This window comes from Euphorbia lathyris, chromosome 2, assembly GCF_963576675.1.
Source record: "Euphorbia lathyris chromosome 2, ddEupLath1.1, whole genome shotgun sequence".
Taxonomy (NCBI): Eukaryota; Viridiplantae; Streptophyta; class Magnoliopsida; order Malpighiales; family Euphorbiaceae; genus Euphorbia; species Euphorbia lathyris.
Window position 1 is genome coordinate 80,864,651 of NC_088911.1, and position 16,008 is coordinate 80,880,658.

At 29.5% G+C, this 16,008-nt stretch overlaps 2 long non-coding RNA genes across 6 annotated transcripts; one reads left to right on the top strand and one right to left on the bottom strand.

Moving 5' to 3' along the window:
- The first annotated feature begins 2,046 nt into the window (after positions 1 to 2,046).
- LOC136216550 (uncharacterized) lies at positions 2,047 to 4,344 on the top strand. Its single transcript, XR_010683334.1, has 4 exons — positions 2,047 to 2,314; positions 2,404 to 2,512; positions 2,621 to 2,699; positions 4,201 to 4,344. It is a non-coding gene; the product is annotated as an uncharacterized lncRNA (long non-coding RNA).
- A 2,749-nt stretch (positions 4,345 to 7,093) lies between these two features.
- On the bottom strand, positions 7,094 to 10,013 carry LOC136220615 (uncharacterized). 5 transcript variants are annotated; one of them, XR_010684621.1, is made up of 8 exons: positions 9,656 to 10,013; positions 9,148 to 9,261; positions 8,994 to 9,068; positions 8,705 to 8,772; positions 8,468 to 8,557; positions 8,312 to 8,382; positions 7,971 to 8,067; positions 7,094 to 7,284 (listed from the first exon to the last, which is right to left on the bottom strand). It is a non-coding gene; the product is annotated as an uncharacterized lncRNA (long non-coding RNA). The 5 variants fall into 5 exon arrangements; XR_010684622.1 differs by having other exon boundaries at positions 8,696 to 8,772; XR_010684623.1 differs by having other exon boundaries at positions 7,094 to 7,276; positions 8,705 to 9,068.
- Between the last annotated feature and the right edge of the window lie 5,995 nt (positions 10,014 to 16,008).

Here is a 16,008-nt window from a genome sequence, read left to right on the forward strand (position 1 = left end):
CATAAATTTAGTCAAACTATACGTAAATTATATTTAAAAATAAAATATTTACGTAAAGTTCAAAGGTTTTACGTAAAACTCTAATTTTCACAATGTTTGTGAACTTTTCTCCTAAAGTAAAAGGGTTACGTAAATTTAGTCAAACCTTACGTAAATTATGTCTAAAAATTAAAGATTTACGTAAAATTCATAGGTTTTACGTAAAACTCTATTTTTACAAGGTTTGTGAATTAATTAGTCAAACTATACGTAAATTATATCTAAAAATAAAATATTTACGTAAAGTTCAAAGGTTTTACGTAAAACTCTAATTTTCACAATGTTTATTGATGTTTCTCCTAAAGTAAAAGGGTTACATAAATTTAGTCAAACCTTACGTAAAATTCATAGGTTTTACGTAAAACTCTATTTTCAAAAGGTTTGTGAATTTTTTTCTCCTAAAATAAAAAGGTTGCCTAAATTTAGTCAAAGTATACTAATATTTTATGTCTAAAAATAAAATATTTACGTAAAGTTCAAAGGTATTACGTAAAACTCCATTTTTCACAAGATTTATGGATTTTTCTCATAAAATAAAAGGGTTACGTAAATTTAGTCAAACCTTACATAAATTATATCTAAAAATAAAAGATTTGCGTAAAATCCAAAATTTTTACAGAAAACTCTATATTTCACAAGGTTTCTGTATTTTATCTCCTAACATAACAAGGTTACGTAAATTTAGTCTAACTTTACGTAAATTATGTCTAAAAATAAAAGATTTACGTAAAGTTCAAATATTTTACGTAAAACTCTATTTTTCACAAGGTTTCTGGATTTTATTTCCTAAAGTAACAAGATTACGTAAATTTAGTCAAACTTTACGTAAATTATATCTAAAAATCAATGATTTACGTAAAGTTTAAAAGTTTTATGTAAAACTCAATTTTTCACAAGGTTTGTGAATTTTTTTATCCTAAAATAAGAAGGTTATATAAATTTATTCAAACTATACGTAAATTATATCTAAAAATAAAAGATTTATTTAAAGTTCAACGGTTTTACATAAAACTCTAATTTTCACAATGTTTGTGAATTTTTCTCCTAAAGTAAAAGGTTTACGTAATTTAGTCAATCTTATGTAAATTATGTCTAAAAATAAAAGATTTACGTAAAATTCACAGGTTTTACGTAAAACTCTATTTTCACAAGGTTTGTGAATTTTTTCCGCCTAAACTAAAAAGATTACGTAAATTTAGTCAAACTCTACGTAAATTATATCGAAATATAAAAGATTTACGTTAAGTTCAAAGGTTTTATATGTAAAACTCTAATTTTCACAAGGTTTGTGGATTTTTTCTCCTAAAATAACAAGGTTACGTAAATTATGTCCAACTTAACGTCATTTATATCAAAATATAAAAGATTTACGTAAAATTTATAGGTTTTACGTAAAACTCTATTTTCACAAGGTTTGTGAATTTTTTTCTCCTAAAATAAAAATGTTATATAAATTTAGTCAAACTATACGTACACTACAAAAAAATCATGATATTATGACTAATTCTGTTGTAACGAAAGTATTTTTGTCACGATAAATATGGTTATTGTGACAAAATAAATTATTTGTCACAATAATTAATCTAAATACAAAAGATTGTGATGAAATACTTATTTTGACAAAATGTTGTCACTATACGTATATTTTGGAACGAAATCAATTTGTCACTACTATTTCGTAGCAATATATATGACATAATATTTTTGGGTTAAAATTGTAAACATATATGGAGACTATTATTTTGTCTCTAAAAAATTAATACTATTATGACAAAATAATTTTGTAACAACAACATATATCATCGATTTTTAATTTTATTATGATATTAGTGACTATGGCAAGAAATAGTGTGTGGTCACAATATGTTTCAAAATTATAACTATATATCTATTATTTTCTCTATTGGAAAAGAAAAGGAAAAGACGAAATTCATTAACAAAATGAAACCTAAATATAAAACACGTGGATAACAGAAATTAAACTCATCTCTCTAGCGACGCCTCACTTTCCCCTTTCATATCAGAAACCCTATAACCAAACCCATCTCCCACCTTTGCTTCTTCTCCGGCCACCAACTCTTGCCACCACTTCCTATTTCTACCTTCTTCCATTCTGTTTTCCCCTTGCTCTTTATCCTTATCCGTCTCTGTGAATATCAATTTCAGATCCGTAAATTTTCTGAAAGACCAACATTGTAGCTCTGTCAGCCATTGTTGATGTTATGGTGTCTAATTGAAGTCTCTACTCACTTCTTCATACCCAATAGAATTTCAGGTTTGTTAATGTAAATGTTATCCGTATGATTTGGGTATTTATAAATTGGGTTTTTTCAATTTATTGCTCTGGTCTGAGTAGGGTTTCAGATTTTTGCAATACGGTGCCATTTGAGAGAATGCTGCAATTAATTCTCCATCGTTTATAGAGTACCGCTCCCGAAGCTTATAGAGCTGCCAAGGCTGCTTCTTCCATACAGTAAACTCTCAAATTAGATAATGTTTTATGTTTTTCGTTATTTGAAATTTGGTTTTGTTTCCACCCTAAACTATTTTAATTGAAATTGATATTTGTTGTATGTTGTAGACTCAGAAAAAAACTAGTGACAAATTTGGTTCAACGTTTATCCCTAGTTCAAGAAGTAGACGGCAATTTCTATATCAAGGTATGCAGCATGTTATTATTATTCAATATTTTGGGTACATTGACATTACTATTATTCAAAATTTTCTGGTAAATTTTCCTATTATATCTGTTGATCTTGTGTGCACTGTTATTGGTTTATGTGAATAAGGGGATGGTTTTGGTATGGCGGATGTACAAATGAATTTGATCCAGCAAATACTAACACCCGCAACACTCGCCAATTCTAGATTGCATATCTTAATTTTCTGTAACATGTCATATGGTCTTGTTAATTTGATTGTGTCAAATGATAAGGTACTAAAATAGGTCTATGGTTGTTAGGTAAGTATCAATTTAGGCTCCACGTAAAAAATAACACTAATATAGGCCTTTAAAAAAAGTAACCAATTTAGGCCTCGATAATGGAACGAAACACGACGTTGACATTACTCTGTTAAGTTCTATCGATTATACGTGGAGGGAGAAATCAAAACTTAACGGAGTAATAGAAATGACGTGTCCAATCTGTTCTCGAGACCTAAATTGATACTTCCCCCAAAACCATAGGCCTATTTTGGTAGCTTATCCCAATTTTTATTATAAAAACTTGTGTTTTTTCTAGTATTTTAATTGTCATGAGCTGACATGAGAATGAGGAAATATTTTCTTGACAAGTTTAGACTAGGTCTAACAAAAAAATTGAAGTTTGATAACTCTGTTAAATGGTTTCTATAGCCTGATATGAAAATTTGCTTTTAAAAGGATAGTCTGGCTCTGATTTATCAGTTACGAATTTACCACTTTGCTAAATATGACACAAAAATTACTCAAGTCAATTAGTTGTTTCAAGCATTGACTTTATGCAATTGTGAGATAGCTATTGATATTAAAGCAAGGTACTCTAATATATGTGATGCTATCTAGAAATAGAAATGAAGAATGAAATTATTTCTGCAGGGGGATGTGTTATATTATATATTTATATTCAGTTTGATAGTTCTCTAGCTGTAGGTGTAAAATTGGCAAAACAAATGTGGTTTTTCAATTCAGCGTCAATGACCAATCCACACTAGCAAAATAATTGAATCCAGGCCTCCTGTATATGCAACCTCTTATTTAAGCGTAATTTTATGTGTTATGATTATGAATTGTTTATGATGTTTCGTAGTTGTTTCTATTAGATTTTATATTTAGTTGATTCGTCAAGTAATCAAGGAAAAAAAGTTTCTATTACTACTCACTATAGGAAACTTTCTGTACGGTCAATGATATCTTTTTTCTCCATGATGCTTTTCTCCAACTAAAAATCTTCAATCCTTTGTCATCCTGTGTTTATTGTACCATATATTTAAGATCATGAATTGTTATTTTTTTCTCAGTTGTGTAAGAAAACTGTTAGATTTTGTTCATCCTTTGGATATTTAACAATTTAGACAGCAGTTCATGTCTTCTGGATGTAGAAAATTTGTTATTAACTTATTAAAAAGCTTTCCTTGTATACTTATTAGATGGGTTATAGTTTACTTTTTTGTTGCTTTCAGGATGATCTCGAGGCACCAAGAGTATTCTAAATTGGAGCAGCAGCAACAATTTCGCAAAACTACTGTCTCAAAATTAAAGTTGGATATTATTTTTAGATTTACTGTTTCTTATAAACATCTGGTGTTCTTCATTGTAATTAAATTAGTGGCTTTTCTATTGTTGATAATGTACATTTTTCTATTGTGGATTAATAGAATATTGGATTGAGTCTTGAGATATGATATTATATTCATTAGCTTGATATATAAAATGAATAATTAAGTTTTAAAGCAAAAAACTTATGACGAGAACATCTAACTTGTTAAAAAAAATCACACAATTGATGACGATGCACTAATCACAATATATTAAATAAATTGTAACAAATATTGCATTGGTCACATTTTAATAATAAATTAATTGTAACAAATATTCTTTTGTCATATTAACAAATTTTGTCACAATAGGTATTAAACATTTGTCCAACCAACTAACATTTTGTGACTAATATAATCTAGTAGCAACGAAATATAATCGATGTCGTGACTAATTATTGGTCACAATATATACCGCAAAGGTGACGAATGAAATTTTGTCTAAAATGAGCTTAATAATGGAGACAAACTACAATTTCGTCACAAGAAACTTATTGAGACGAGCTTATTGCAACGAAGTTTGCGACAAAATATTTAGTCACTATATGTATATTGACAAAATAAGTATATGTTCTGACGGAATTTTTCGTCACAACAAATCCTTTTTTTTGTAGTGGTAAATTATATCTAAAAATAAAATATTTACGTAAAGTTCAAAGGTTTTATGTAAAACTCTAATTTTCACAATGGTTGTGGATTTTTCTCGTAAAGTAAAAGGGTTACGTAAATTTAGTCAAACCTTACGTAAATTATGTCTAAAAATAAAAGTTTTACGTAAAATTCATAGGCTTTACGTAAAACTCTATTTTCACAAGGTTTGTGAATTTTTTCCCCCCTAAAATAAAAAGATTACGTAATTTAGTCAAACTATACATAATTATATCTAAAAATAAAAGATTTGCGTTAATTTCAAAGGTTTTATGTAAAACTCTATTTTCACAAGGTTTCTATTTAACGTTCATAATTTGCTTTTTACGTAAATAAAATCTAACAATAGAGGATAAGTTCAGTTTTGCCTGAAACTTGATTTTTCGCAAAGTTGGTGGATTTACATGAATTACTTCTGATAATATAGGATTTAAATTTCACATGAAATTAATGATTTTTTTGGATAATAATAAATACTAATAATTTACTAAAATTAAGTATGATTTCATGTGAATAATGTGTAAACTGAATTATTTTTGGTAAAATTTAAAGGTTTTAAGTGATTTTTTCCATAATTAGTGATTTCACTTTTTGGTTTTATACTTTTGAAGCTAGTTTATGAATTTTTGCCAACATTAGTAATTTTTTTTCTTTTAACAGTTTAAGCCAATTTGTGAGTGGGATGAGAATAACAACCTATCAAACGCCAATAAAAAAAAATCGAAGCATTAGTGGGGAAGGAAAAGTAATTGAGGAAGGAGGTTAGTTAAAAAAAAATTGTAACCGGATGAAACAGTTACCAATTTAAAACTAATTGAATCCATCATTACTATATTTTATTCTAGTATCAAATCAATGGTGATCACAGCAACGTAAATTTTACTTTGTTTACAACAAAGTAACAGTAGCCCACACCTTATAATTACATATCGAGTAATTGATCGCCTATAAATTTATCATTCCTAGGTTGTTATTGGTAAGATATATAGGAATAAAAGATAGAAATAAGGTTTAACTATGAAGTTTTAATTTTTTTTAAATGACTCGTCGATGAACAACGATTGTTTCATTAAGTTGAACCTCGGCTCATCTAATGTCCTGGTTCTGCCACTACTGCTATATAATAGAAAATTTGAATGAACTAACTTGACAATTATTAAACTGTCATATCAGACATTTCCAAACATATTAATTTGTCGATAAACTGAAGTAGTTTTGCACATTTTTGTGGTTATTATTTCTAACTATATTAGTAACATAGTAAACATTTTAGACACTTTGACAAAAAGAGAGAGAGAGAGAGAGAGAGAGAGAGAGGTGGAATGGTTAAGAAGCAAACGGAGAAGAGAATTTGACGAAGGGAAAATCAATCAGTGACAGGTCTCACTACATTGATAAACAGGTTGAAAGAGAACGGTGGAGATCGGCAACAAGACTTCATCAGCAGCGGCAATCTGAGTGAGGCAATCGGAGTGACGGAAAATGGAGGGAGATGGAGAACGTGTTTTGCCGTGAAAGAGAGTTTTTATTTGATGAGCTGAAGGACAGGTGTCACTACAACAAATCATCACTTGCGCCACGATTAGAATCGTGGCACAAGTGTGATATTTCTGTGGCTATACTATTTAGCCACGAGAATTCAAGGTAGCTACTCCCGTGGCGCAAGTGAGCGTGGCTAGGTAGTTGCCACGGAAAATCATGGTTGTGGCTTAAATTGATTTTTATGCCACGAAAAAATCCGTGGCTAATCATATCCATTTGCCACAGGAAAAATCGTAGCAAAATTAAAATACTCGTGGCAAAACAAAGCAGCCTGTCGTAATTCATCCTAGCTAGCCACGGACATAACCGTAGCAAAAAATAGAATATTTTTGGCTAGAAACCTTATTGAGCCACAAGTATAACCGTAGCAAAGATAAAACACTTGTGGCTAGAAATCTTGCTTAGCCACAAATATAATCATGGCAAACTTCTTTTTTCTTTGTAATTCGTGTTGGCCATATTTTACCCAATTTAAACTGTGAAAAAAAATTAATAGATTCAAATATGAAACAAGTCGAGGCATAGAATTTATTGGTGTCATTAGATCTATTTATATACATATTGAATATTGTGCAATTGACATCTGAATCAAATACTTTATATCCCCATAATATAAATATTTACAGTAAAAATATATATCTATCAAATAAAATACAATATCCAATCTCTTATAACTTCTATAAATATTGATCACGTTAACAACATTCATTTGTTGCGGATGGAGATACTAGCTCTTCGAACTTCTTTTTACCTGCAATACTAAGAAAATATGCTATACATTGTAGTAATTTATACAAAAACGACAAAGAAGCACAACATGATCACAAAATACTATGAATTCGCAAAGGCTAAACCAAACTATCATACTTTTCACCTTCTATGCTCTATTAAAAAGATAACATATAGTTGTATATTATACTGAAAACCACGTAGCACAACCAACAATTGACTAAGAAGTTATAGTACAGACCACTTCCATAGACTCAACATTGCTTGTATGCATGAATAATAACATTGTACGATATGCCCAAAAGTTGTATGGAAAATAAACAAGATAAGCATACAAGTCTACAATTTCAGAAGTAGAGTAATTGATCCACTTTTCAATTAATCAAATAATAATTCAATATAATTGAAATTACACCAAGATAAGGCTTCAAATTTTTTGGAATTGGATATTAATTGTGAGTTCATATCATCATCACTGATTAAAAAATCCCATATTGAAAGATCAAGCCAACTAATTAGCACATAATAGGGAGCTAAAAATCTTCCAGCAATAACTAAATCCTCTGGTTTCTCCATGAAAACAGAGAAGTCAAAAAAGAACAAAGCTCTAGTAACCAATCGTCTAATAATACCACATTGTTATCATGATATTCCTTTTTATATTTCTATCTTTCAATACTTTCAATGAAAGAAAAGCAAAAAGGTATTAAACTTACTAGCTTTATGTGGTGTGATGCCTCAAAGGAATTGTCTGCTCCATCTTCCTCAATGCTTTTCTTTAGCGTTTCTTTTTAGGTTGAAAATATTGACCAACTAAACCCAAAATAATAAATCCAAAAACAAAAGCAATTTAAGTTCAAGACTTGATTTTACATTGTAATTACTTTCAAAACACAAACTTGGTTAAAATTGACATTTTTAACCAATGCATAACCCACAAATAATTGCAATAAGCAAAAAATTAGAAAAATGAACTAAATAAGAAAAAGAATAACAATTATAACTAACAGAAGATGATATGCATAATAAGCACAAAATGAGGATAGATAGGAGAAACCTTAATGACAATTCAGAGATTAAGGGAGAGAATGAAGGTTCTGATTGAGCAGAAGAACAAAGCCATTGAGCCTGAAATAAAATGATCTCTTTCACTCATAAAATTACTTTGATTCCACTTTATCAGATAAAATAACATAAAAAAAGACAGTCTTACAGAAAGTTAGATTGTAGTTGACAATTAGAAGCATGCATCAAGTATCCCCAAATTAGAAGGCCATCATCGCCTTATAAAAGCATTACTAGTCTTTTGTGGAAACAACATGCAGCAAATGTTATAAAAAAAAAAGTATAAGCTTTATACTCACCAAGATTCCAATAAAAGTTTGAACTTGATATCAGAATATAAATCTATCAAATATAAAAAATGAAAGAAAGAACTCACTGAAAGTACCAAGATAAATGTCCTTGTTTCCAGTGACTCTGCCTATCCTTGCTTGACATCTTCAATGCAGGTGATGTCTCCATAACATAGATATATGACAGTTAGAACAATGAGCTAACTTTATACTATTAAGAAGGGGCTTCTTGTGAAACCATGCAATAAGATTAATGAAAACCTTATTACTCCTCTATAAATTGAATCACTCCTAGAGAACCAAATGTTTTACTCCATAGAAATAGGGAAAAAATCAATTAATTAACTAACCATTCTCGTAATTAAGCAAAAAAATTGTCTTTACCGTCTTAAATGATTAACTTATTCCCGACGGCTCATCTATTCTTCATCTCTTCAGCTCATCCTGATATTTTTCCAGCTAAACAAAACGAAAACTAAGATTAAGATATATCTCGAGAAAGATTATACTAATTCATGAAAGGGGTTTCAAAATTTACAAGAAAATTAATGTGGGTGGAAGGGCCCCAGTACTTGAGGGCAGCAAGATCATATGTCCTTGCAGCTTTCTCTTCCATATCATATCAATGTGGCAATAGTCCAAAGGGTAAAAACTGAAATTAGAATAAGAATAAGGTGATTCAAGGTAATTATTTTATGAAAGATAGAGAAAAAAACCCAAGATAAACTGTTACATATAAAAAGATGAAATAACATCAACCATAATTGATTTTACACACAGTTAACATATATAGGGAATCCCTTTCTTTATATTCATAATGAATTTAAACATCCATATAATGAAAAAAACAGAAGCAGAGAAGGAATCAATGAATTGCAGAATGAAGTATTAGTAAAATTAACATGAAATTAAGGAACTCAGCATTATGACAAAACGAAACTGGTTTGAAGTGCAATAGCTAATTAATGGATAATTAAATACCAGGCGTCATAGTTTGAAACAACAAACATAATATAACAAATTGGAAACTGGATTATATGAATTACCTCGAAAATGTGCAGTGTGGAAGCGACAAGCGTGAGGGTGATTTAGGGAAGGGTAAAATCGGGTTTGCAGTTCTTACATGTTCTGAGGGTTAGTTGCCGCTTGAGGATCCAATTGCAAGAAATCATTACGAATATAGGGTTTGAATCACAGTCGGTGGCCGACGGAACTCAAGATAAGAGAAGCATGCGTTTCGGAGAAGGACAAACAAACGAATCAGTGTACAATCGAAGGCCATCCGACACTTGAGAGCCAAAGAGTAGAGGGGGAATGGAGTTTGAAGAGGGAAATTTCTCAAAAATAGAAGCGGGAAAGAAAAACTGTTTGGAAATAATAGAGGGGGGAAGTTGAAGGGATAAGGATTGCAAGTGCTGAAGGCATGTAATTGGATTTTAAAAGGTTAGGACGAAATCCAGTAATAAATATTAAAATTTTCATCAATTTAAAACTTTATAATTTGTATACACTTAATTAATAAAATAATACTTTACAAATGTTGATTTAGCTAATTTTTCAAATGGGGCGTAGCCCTCGTAGTTTACCAAAAAAAAAGCTAATTTTTCAAAGATAGTATAACTTTCTTCTATTTTTATTAAATGCAATAATTTTGATAAGTTTTGTTTTAATTAATTAGATATTGTAATTAAAAAACTAATCATTCAAAACTTTGTAAGTATTTATTTTCGTGTTAATTTTGTGTTTAGTGGTTTGATACAAACACGACTTCAAAATATCGTGTCATTTTCAGATTAATCCAAACGAATTTTTGTAGTTTCCCTCCACATAGAAAAAATGCAACAAATTAACATATTAAAATTAAATTTAGAACAATTTTTATAAAATAAATTACATGTGGTATAAGTAATTTTATGCCACGAGTAATTTTTTTTTTCCGTGGCATAAATAGATTTAGCCACGGAAAAAAAATACTGTAGCAAAATTCATGGCATAAGTATATGTTTGCCACAGAAAAAAATTACCCGTGGCATAAATACAACAAGTGGTCATAAGTTTGTAGTGGAATCTATTTTTTCCGTGGCTAAATTAAAATATGCCACGAAATTTGAATTCACGTGGCATAATTCGTGGCACAAGTAATGATTTGTTGTAGTGTGTCCATTAGTATATGGAAGGTTCTTTTAGTGAGTTGTAGGACCAGGACCTTCCTATAAACTCCCCACCTAATATAGGATCATTATATATGATCAAACGGGGGGCAATCATAACTTGATACAGAGACTACATAATAACTATAAATCTAGCCATGCTTTTTGTCATTGTATATGGTCAAACGATGGGTAATCATGACTCGATATAAACGTATTAAATAGAAAAAAAAAACTATGAGTTATGCTTAAATATTAGAAGATGAAAAAAGTATTTCATTGTGGTATTAATACTAAACCACTTCAAAAAAAAACTCTAATGTCATTTGCCTTTATAAAAAGGGTCAAATATATGAATATCATAATTAAGTACAAAATTACAACTAAGTCATATCACTAAATTTAATTCTTAATATGTCATTATTCTCTCTATGTATTATGATTTTATACCATAATTTAAAAATTATAGACTCAAATTCAGAAATTATAAACCTTAGAAAATATATTCTAGACTTCTAATTTATAAACTCTAATCCTTAAAATATATTAAAAGTACTAATTTTACTAGTTTGATATAATCCAAAATTATAACTTGTCATAGTTGTAAATAGTTTTTAAAATATGAATTTTCTGGGTAATTTTCCCTTATAAAAATGTCATTAACCACATTCAATTCACTCTTAAACAAATTGATTTTTCCAATTTTTTTCTTACTATTAACTCTTCCAATTCTTTTCTTAAAAAAAAACCCTTCCAAATCTTGTCTTTTGTTCTATAATATCACTAACAATTTTTACATTTAAAAAAATAATAACTAACAATTTATAAAAAAAAAGAAGAGTTAAGATGCAAAAATACCCCTAACGTTTTGGGCCAGGAGCAATTTTATCCCTGACGTCTAAAATGGTGCAATTTTACCCCTAACGTTGGAAGTCAAAAGCAATTTTACCCCTAACGTTGGAAGTCAGGAGCAATTTTACCCCTAACGTTAATAAATTGGGTCGATTTGAGAAATAATTCATCAAACTGTCTTCTCGCTCATGAATCTTGTTATCTACACTTCATATGTGTGTTATTTTATCAGTAACAAATCACAAACATTCATTGGAATGTGAAAAAAATAAAAAAATATACTGTCTTTTTTGTACGGATTAGATAAAAAAAATTCTAAAAATCCACCGAATTTATAAATATTAATCTCAAATTCTATTATTAAATTATAAAAAATATGAAATCCTTTTTTTAGACGAATTATTATGCAATTGGTGCAGAATAATGAATAAAAATATCTGTATTTTATAATAGTGTCTGAAATTGACCCAATTTATCAACGTTAGGGGTAAAATTGCACCATTTTAGACGTTAGGGGTAAAATTGCTCCTAGCCCAAAACATTAGGGATATTTTTGCACCTTAACCCAAAAAAGAATTATCATTTTTCTAAGAGCATGCCACATCATCAAAATCCCATCAAATCCAATTACCTTTTTTTTTCTTACGATTAAACTCTTCCAATTCATACCTTTTGTTCTATAATATCACTAACAATTTTTACATTTAAAAAAAATGTTCTGTTTGTAAGAGCATGCAACATCATCAAAATGGCATCTAAAATTCTCTTCTAATCTTCTTTCTGTTTCTGTTATTATATGTAATATAGATTTCATGATTTATATAATCTGCACTTATATGTTGTTTGATAGAAATAAAAATTAAGTGCTGAAAAAATATAAAATTAAATACTGAATTTTAAATACCGAATATAAACAATTAGTTGATAATACAAACACACGTGAATTACCTTAAAAAAATCACATTTAAATTAAATAAGTACTTAATTTTTAATTTAAATGATTAGATGAGTTATCAAACAAGGTATTGGCCTAAAATTTCAATTGCGTTTAATAACCCTATGTTCTTATCTAATTGATTCAATAACATGTCCAGTTACATTCAATATCTCCATAATCTCGTCTAATTTCATTGGATAACCCAAAAATTCAACTGTCCCGTGAACTTTCAAAATTTCCTAATTTGTTGTCTATTTATCACATTCTTTTGATACGTGACGATCATTTTGAGACATGACGGAGCGTGTCTTCCATTTTCAGCATGCAACAAATTTATTAAGAATTATGAGGTTATTAGATACAATATGTGGGATCATTTGTAACTTTTAGAAATTCAGATGTTGCCCCTATACTCCAAAACTTTCCCTCCACTCTGAACTTTTTATTTGATGAGTCATATCCTCTGCACATAATAATTAAGATATTATATTTGCCATTTTATACAACTTAGCACATGACTTGTGTATGGTAACCAAATTAGCTATAAATTACACCCCTCTTCTCTCTTGCCCTCTCTTCAGATTATCAAAAAAAGACACAAATTCAATTTTCAAACCCTGAATCTATGGCTGGATATGGGTGGAATTCCAACAATCTTCCTACAAGCACGTACGCTGGCGCTCCACAAATCGCTTGTCGAATTTGTAACCAGGTTTTTGTGAGCACTGAAGCTTTTCTTCATCACATCGAAATTCACATGTCTACGGATCATGATGGTTCTTCTGTTTCTGCCTCCAGAAGGATGCAGCAGCCACCACCATCTCTTAATGCTTCCGGTGGTGGCTTGAGCGGTCTCTCCGGTCAAAGAAACAACTTCAGTTTTCCCATTCCAAATGTTTACAGTACTATGTTTAATCCGACTCCTAATCAGTTTATTCATCCCCGGGCAGCCCCACAAATGTACTCTTCTTTTCCAACTGTGAGGAACAACTGCGGGTTTGGGTCACAAAGTTTCCCTATCCCTTTTCAGGCTCCGAGGAAATTCACCAAGCCATTTCTTCAGCAGCTGGAGAAACCCTTGATCCCTATTTCTGATTCTGATTCCGAGTTTGAAGTGCTAGACTTGAACTTGAAGCTGTAGAGCAGCATAAAGATTAGGGTTTTGTTTAGGACAATACCTAACCCTAGCTATGGCTATGGTTAGGTTCGATGTATTTTTATTTCAATGAAACAATAAATATTATAATCAGAAAAAGAAAATATATGTAAGCCTTTTTTAAACATTGCTTTTTTTTCTTTCTGAGTTCACAGTTTTGTATGCTATGAATTCAATCTATTTTGTCTCCTTTAATTACCAATTTTTGTCATTTGATTATCAAATTAAATCTTGTTTTTTTTTTTCAAAAATCTACCTAGTGAAGTAATTTAATTTATTGACATAAAGGCTAAATTTCACTTTAATATTCTATGAAAAGTATATAAATTTTATAAATTTACTCCTAACCTTTTTAAGTAAACTCAATTTTAATCCTTTTTTTTCTTTTTTTTTCAAATAGCTACCTAGTGAAGTAATTTAATTTATTGACATAAAGGCTAAATTCCTCTCTAATATTTTCTGAAAAGTACATATTTGACTTTAACATATGAAATTGTATAAATTTATTAGTAACCTTTTCAAGCAAAATCAATTTTAATTTTTTTTTCTTTCAAAAATCTACCTAGTGAAGTAATTTAATTTATTGGGATAAAAGCGAAATTTGTTACGCGCATTTTCAGAAAAATATAGATTCGACTCTAACATATGAAATGGTATATATTTACTCCTAACTATTTTAAGCAAAATCAATGTTACTTGTCCAGGGGCAGAACTCCATAGGGGGGTAGTCCTTGAAATTTGTTTCAAAATAATTTTCAAGCCCACTTTGTCAAAGAGTGAAAGACATGAAGAGGGGTTGTTGTAGATGTGACAATTATTGAATTTTTTTTTACTGTATTCCAGGAGTAATACACCAATCAGTCAAAATAATTGTACATACCACTTCATGGGAGATGATTTGTGTAAGGAAAAAAATGTACATGTGACATTAATTGATTTGTTAGGTGTATTACTCCTAAAGTATTCTAAATTTTTTTCTTATTATTGAGTTAGTGTCGTGTTCGTGTCATATCAATTATCGAGTTGATATGAAATGAGTCAACTCTAACTCAACTCAAAAAAATTTGTGTTATAACTATATATTAACCAAATTGGGTTAGTAATTTTGTATTGTGCTTTCGGATCATATGTAATTTTACTATGTACATATGTTAATGATGTCATTTAAAAATATAGTAGGATATAGTAATAGTTCTAAATAATTTATGTCGAGTAATACACCTAACAAATCAATTAATGTCACATGTACATTTTTTTCTTATTATTGAGTTAGTGTCGTGTTCGTGTCATATCAATTATCGAGTTGATATGAAATGAGTCAACTCTAACTCAACTCAAAAAAAATTGTGTTATAACTATATATTAACCAAATTGGGTTAGTAATTTTGTATTGTGCTTTCGGATCATATGTAATTTTACTATGTACATATGTTAATGATGTCATTTAAAAATATAGTAGGATATAGTAATAGTTCTAAATAAGTTATGTCGTTTTTGGATTAGCAGCTTAACTATGACCATCCAAAAATCCGCTAATATATCATTTTAGCTCGTGTAATGTGTTTATAAGTCGCATGCAAAAATATGGAAGGTTCAAGCTATTTTTGCAATTAGTAATTGTAATTTTATTACGTTTACTAATTAAATGAAATATAAACACATTAGAGAATATGATAATAATTTTAAATATTCATGACATTTTCGAGTTAGCAGGTCAACACCAATTCAACCCTAAAATTTATGTATCACTTTTATCTCAACTAAAAAATTACTCCTTACCTACTAAACTAAATTCAAACACTATAATTACATATCGAGTAATCGATCGCGTATAAATTTATCATTCCTAGGTTGTTATTGGTAAGATATATAGGAATAAAAGATAGAAATAAGGTTTAACTATGAAGTTTTAATTTTTTTTAAATGACTCGTCGATGAACAACGATTGTTTCATTAAGTTGAACCTCGGCTCATCTAATGTCCTGGTTCTGCCACTACTGCTAGATAATAGAAAATTTGAATGAACTAACTTGACAATTATTAAACTGTCATATCAGACATTTCCAAACATATTAATTTGTCGATAAACTGAAGTAGTTTTGCACATTTTTGTGGTTATTATTTCTAACTATATTAGTAACATAGTAAATATTTTACACACTTTGACAAAAAAAAAGTGAGAGAGAGAGAGAGAGGTGGAATGGTTAAGAAGCAAACGGAGAAGAGAATTTGACGAAAGGAAAATCAATCAGTGACAGGTCTCACTACACTGATAAACAGGCTGAAAGAGAATGGTGGAGATCG